Consider the following 5,415-nt stretch of genomic DNA (forward strand, 5'->3'; position numbering starts at 1 on the left):
CAGGAAACAGAAGGAGCAGAAGAGTCAAGATGAACAGGAAACAGGAGACGCAGAACTGGGCTCCAGAGGGGCCAGGGGTGCTGCTGCCAGGGGCTGTGGACCTGGACTGCTGATCTCCTGGAAGAAGGTGGAATATGTGGGGCCAGAGGGGCTAAGAGAGGAAGAAGGTGATGGGCTGTGAGGATAGTCAGAACAACGTTCCCTGCCTAGTTGTCCCGGTGATACGGCTTCAGTGGCTGGAGGAACACCATGGTTCTTAGTCTCGTACCGATTTTGATAAAACGACACGGACACACGTGGAGTGGTTTTAAGGAGCGAAAAGTTTATTAGGCAAGAAGGAAGGAAGGAAGAAGAAAACAGCTCCCCTGTACAGAGACAGAGGGAGGGGGGATTCGAACAAAGAGAAAACCCTGTGTGCGGTGGAAAAGTGGCTGCTTATATTCCTATGCTGGTGGAGGTAGTGTCTGATTTGCATAGGGCCCAGGGGATTGGTTTGACCAGGTGTGTCATTTACGTAACCCGTGAAAAACCTGGCCCTGCAACCTTAGCCCTTTAAATATGCAAATATGGGTTGCCATGATATTCTGAACACACGGTGTTATCTGGAGGTGGCCATGACACTTGGTACACCTGGCGATGAGAGGTGACAGCGTGCCGGCAGTGCTCGCAGCCCTCACTCGCTCTCGGTGCCGCCTGGCCTCGGCGCCCATTCTGGCCGCGCTGGAGGAGCCCTTCAGCCCGCCACTGCACTGTGGGATCCCCTTTCTGGGCAGGCCAAGGTCGGAGCCGGCTCCCTCAGCTTGCAGGGGGGTGTGGAAAGAGAGGCGCGGGCGGGAACCGGGGCTGCGCGCGTCGGCGCTTGCGGGCTAGCGCGAGCTCCGGGTGGGCGTGGGCTCGGTGGGCCCCGCCCTCGGAGCGGCCGGCTGGCCCCGCCGGCCCAGGCAGTGACGGGCTTAGCACCTGGGCCAGCAGCTGCTGCTCGATTTCTCGCCAGGCCTTAGGTGCCTCCCCGCGGGGCAGGGCTCGGGACCTGCAGCCCACCATGCCTGAGCTCCCTCGCCCCCTGCCGTGGGCTCCTGCGCGGCCCGAGCCTCCCCGACGAGCGCCGCCCCCTGCTCCACGGTGCCCAGTCCCATCGACCGCCCAAGGGCTGAGGAGTGCGGGCGCACTGCGCGGGACTGGCAGGCAGCTCCACCTGCAGCCCCGTGCGGGATCCACTGGGTGAAGCCAGCTGGGCTCCTGAGTCTGGTAGGGAGTTGCAGAACCTTTATGCCTAGCTAAGGGATTGTAAATACACCAATCAGCACCCTGTGTCTAGCTCAGGGTTTGTGAATTCACCATTAGGCACTCTATCTAGTTAGTCTGGTGGGACTTGGAGAACCTTTATGTTTAGCTAAGGGATTGTAAATACATCAACCAGCACTCTGTATCTAGCTCAAAGTGTGAAAACACACCAATCAGCACTCTGTGTCTAGCTCAGGGTTTGTAAATACACCAATGGACATCTGTATCTAGCTAATCTAGTGGGGACGTGCAGAGCTTTTGAGTCTAGCTCAGGGATTGTGAATGTACCAATCAGTACCCTGTCAAGACGGACCAATCAGCTCTCTGTAAAACAGACCAATCAGCTCTCTGTAAAAAGGACCAATCAGCAGGATGTGGGTGGGGCCAGATAAGGGAATGAAAGCAGGCTGCCCTCGCTAGCAGTAGCAACTTGCTTGGGTCGCGTTCTTCCGTGTGCCTGTTTTGTTCTTTTGCTCTTTGCAGTTAAATCTTGCTGCTGCTCACTCTGGGTCCACACTGCTTTCATGAGCTGTAACACTCACCGTGAAGGTCTGCAGCCTCACTGCTGAAGCCAGCGAGACCACGAACCCACCGGGAGGAACGAACAACTCCAGACGCGCCGCCTTAAGAGCTGTAACACCGCGAAGGCCTGCAGCTTCACTCCTGAGCTAGCGAGACCACGAACCCACTAGAAGGAACTCCGAACACGTCAGAACGAGCAAACTCCGGACACGCCCCCTTTAAGAACCGTTAACACTCACCGCGAGGGTCTGAGGCTTCTTGAAGTCAGTGAGACCAAGAACCCACCAATTCTGGACACAGTGACAAGGAAAAGACAGCGGTAATTGCCACACTGAGTGAACCAAGTTTCTAAATGGCTGGCATGCCCGGCCCTTCAAGCCACCTTTTCTGTTAGAAAAGAGATGGTTCGGGGGCTGTTTTTTTATTACCGGAAAATTTCCACCGAGAACGTTTACCCTTACCAGCTGCCTGCAAATTATTTCTTAAGAACACCTGTAGCAGCAGCCTGCCTCTCCCTCAAAGCAGAACCCGAGATAAGGCTTCTGTGTGAGTGTTTTTTCTGAGAATGAGGGAAATAGAGAAAGAAGGTGAAGTGGGGAAGGAAAGCTGTTAAGAGTACGCAGTATTGAGATGGTCCCTGCTACAGGTGGCTGGTTTCTGACCAGGGTAGGTGTGTCGCCAGGCCTGGTGAGAGGGGCTCTTGCTTTTGTTCTAGACACTGCCTGCCTGTGCTTTGCCATGCTGTGGATTCATTTCTATTAATGAGTTGCTCCTTCAATATGCAACTCACATTTGGTGACAATTATTTTCATTAAATAAGCAGATGAACACCCTCTGAGTATTTGAGTAAAGAACAAAGGCCGTTTTGGGGGAGGTCTGACCTGAATGGGTCTTGGTGCACAAGAAGATGAGAAAGCAGGAGAGGAGAATCCAGAGGAAAAAGTGGGATTCACACAGGAGGTAAGTGAATTCTCCCAAATACACTTTTCTAATGTTTGTTTTTTCTTCTTTTTTTTTTTTTTTTGAGATGGAGTCTCACTCTTGTAACCCAGGCTGGAGTGCAGTGGCGCCATCTCGGCTCACTGCAACCTCTGCCTCCCAGGTTCAAGCGATTCTCCCGCCTCAGCCTCTCAAGTAGCTGGGATTACAGGCGCATGCCACCACGCCTGGCTAATTTTTGTATTTTTAGGGGAGACGGGGTTTCACCATGTTGGTCAGGCTGTTTTCGAACTCCTGACCTCAAGTAATCCACCCACCTTGGCCTCCCAAAGTCCTGGGATTGTAGGTGTGAGCCACCATGCCCAGCCTAATGTTTGTTTTTCCTTAGGGACTTTGGTGGCAGCCAGTGAGCTGATGCCTAGGCCTGGGGATTAGAACTTTCCAGTGTTACCTTCATCGGAAGCCTGGCCTTCTCATTCCACCTCACCTCCTTCTAGCTGTGTCCTTTCTGGGGTGCAGACATCTCTCAAGAGAGCAGGGAACAATCTGGTGACTTTAGGGAATGCTATTGGCCTCATGATGCTCACTGGTATCACAGGGACAGTTCAAATAATATTTCAAATTTGAGGGCTAGGAATCCCTTTGGGCTCCCTGACCCGTATCACCATTGTGGCATTTTAATAATTTTATCTTTAGTCATCTACTCACTGCTCTCCATTTAACCCATTCATCATGATTTGTGGTTGGCGTATCTGGACAGGTTGGGGGAATGAGCTGCAATTGTGACTTCTGCCCCCAATTCAATGATATTTGTTCTGGGTGGGGTCTTTCACCAATCTCATTTTGTCTTAGTGGTCTCTCAGCATTTTTTAAACACGTGCCCATGAGCCATAGGAAAGTCCCCAAAGAAGGGTGGACACTTAGAACTACTCAGCAAGAAGGACCTTTTTCAGATTCCCTCGTGTTCTTCTTGGATTACTATGATAGGACCCAGCATCAGTCTGCAGGGAAAGTGCTAACACCACATGCATTTTACTGACTAATTGGAGAAAAAGGAGGAAGGGAGACCAATGTTCTGAGACTAAAGGGGATGCAGATCTCCCCATGTGGCCTTGTCCCATCCATAGATAAGGAAATCCAGGATAGGTCCTACATCCAGAAACAAGTCTCGCCCAGGAGCGTTTTGGTCCCCTTCTTAAAGCCTCACGGTGGGGAGTCAGAACTCTTGGAAAGTAGCTCCTCCCACAGGCTCTGTTGAGCCAAAAGTTCTAGGCTCAAGCCTCGAATGTTCCAGGGCTCCCTGATTTTGTGTCCTATTGAGGTGGAGACAATGCCACAGGTTCACTTGCTTTGTTTTTTCCTTTCCCTGGACACTGGGGAAGACTGTACTTCCAGCCTTCCTAGCAGATGGGTTGGGAGCATGTGACTAATTCTGGCCAATGAGTGGAATGGAAGAGACACGCATCACTTTTGGGCTGAAACGTGGCTGAGTGGGAACAAGGTCTCCAGGCTTTCCCATCTCGTGCAGAGACTCCCACCAACCCCCTCTGGATGTGTAGCATAAGGGAGAAGTAAATCCGCACTGAAATTTTTAGACTAACTGGTTACCACAGCATAACCTTGCTGATCCTATTAGCAAGGATAGCCCGTGTAATAGTTTGGACATTTGGAAATTTTCTTTCTCATTGAAATTTCCCACATTTTCTTTTCCTTCCTCCTTAATGCATTTAAGTGCTTATTCTATATTGAGAATATAATGGGAGGAGACAAATAATTCTTGAAAGAGAAATTGCAAAACGGGTGATGTTTAACTGGAGTTGTTTCATGCTTGGTACCCTGTGGGGGTATAACTCGGGTGGTGGAGTAAATGGAGAGTGACACAGATTTTGGTCAGATAGAGCCATAGGGAGTGACGTCTGGGGCAGGGCGTATTTATGCTATCAAGATGGCATTTCTGGTCACAGCAGCCTGCTTTCCTTTTAATAGTTTCTACATTCCTACTCTATATAAAACTCTGGTTTAAGTGTGAGCACAGAGCCACAGGTCATATTTGGCCAGGATTGGAGAGAGTAGGGGAGGAAGAATTCATTGGCAGATACGGACACAGCACAAATTTGGATTTTGGCATGTGTTTTCCAGCAGTTGCATGAAGGAAACCCGATCTTCCCTTCAAGACATCTCATTTTTGCCTTCCACCTGGACTTGTCCGCAGGGATCTGCTTTCCAGTCCAAAGGGACCGTTTCCTTTCTGTCCCTCGATGCCTGTGCTAGTTATTTGCCGTGATGTCTGTTGCTATCGTTCCTTTATTTCAATTCCACTCCTGGGCCTGGCCTTCTAGGATGCTCTCCATGCTCCCAACAGTTCTCTCCCCCATAACTCCCTGGCCATTAACCTGTTTTATTGTCATGGTTTGATGGTGAAAAGTTGCTCTTTGCTTTCCAAAATGACAGCTAGCTGATGCGTTTGTCCCATCCCTATCACTGTGGGCACTTATGTGGATGGCTGATTTCATAGGAATGGGGAGGAATATGGATTCACTTCTTCCTGCCAAAGTGGGTAAAAATATACTACAGTCCTTCCCCCAAAGAGGTGGATATTTGAGCCAGTTCTTTATCTGCCTCAGAGCAAGGATTCTCAGTGCTGGCTGCAAAGTCGAACCACCCACAGGG

General features: G+C 50.6%; 1 long non-coding RNA gene across 1 annotated transcript; it reads left to right on the top strand.

Annotated features, from left to right (window-relative positions):
• The first annotated feature begins 2,077 nt into the window (after window positions 1–2,077).
• On the top strand, window positions 2,078–5,111 carry LOC131381955 (uncharacterized). Its single transcript, XR_009211045.1, has 3 exons — window positions 2,078–2,125; window positions 2,630–2,766; window positions 4,885–5,111. It is a non-coding gene; the product is annotated as an uncharacterized LOC131381955 (long non-coding RNA).
• The last annotated feature ends 304 nt before the right edge of the window (window positions 5,112–5,415 follow it).

Source organism: Hylobates moloch, unplaced genomic scaffold (assembly GCF_009828535.3).
Source record: "Hylobates moloch isolate HMO894 unplaced genomic scaffold, HMol_V3 SCAFFOLD_19, whole genome shotgun sequence".
NCBI classification, from domain to species: domain Eukaryota; kingdom Metazoa; phylum Chordata; class Mammalia; order Primates; family Hylobatidae; genus Hylobates; species Hylobates moloch.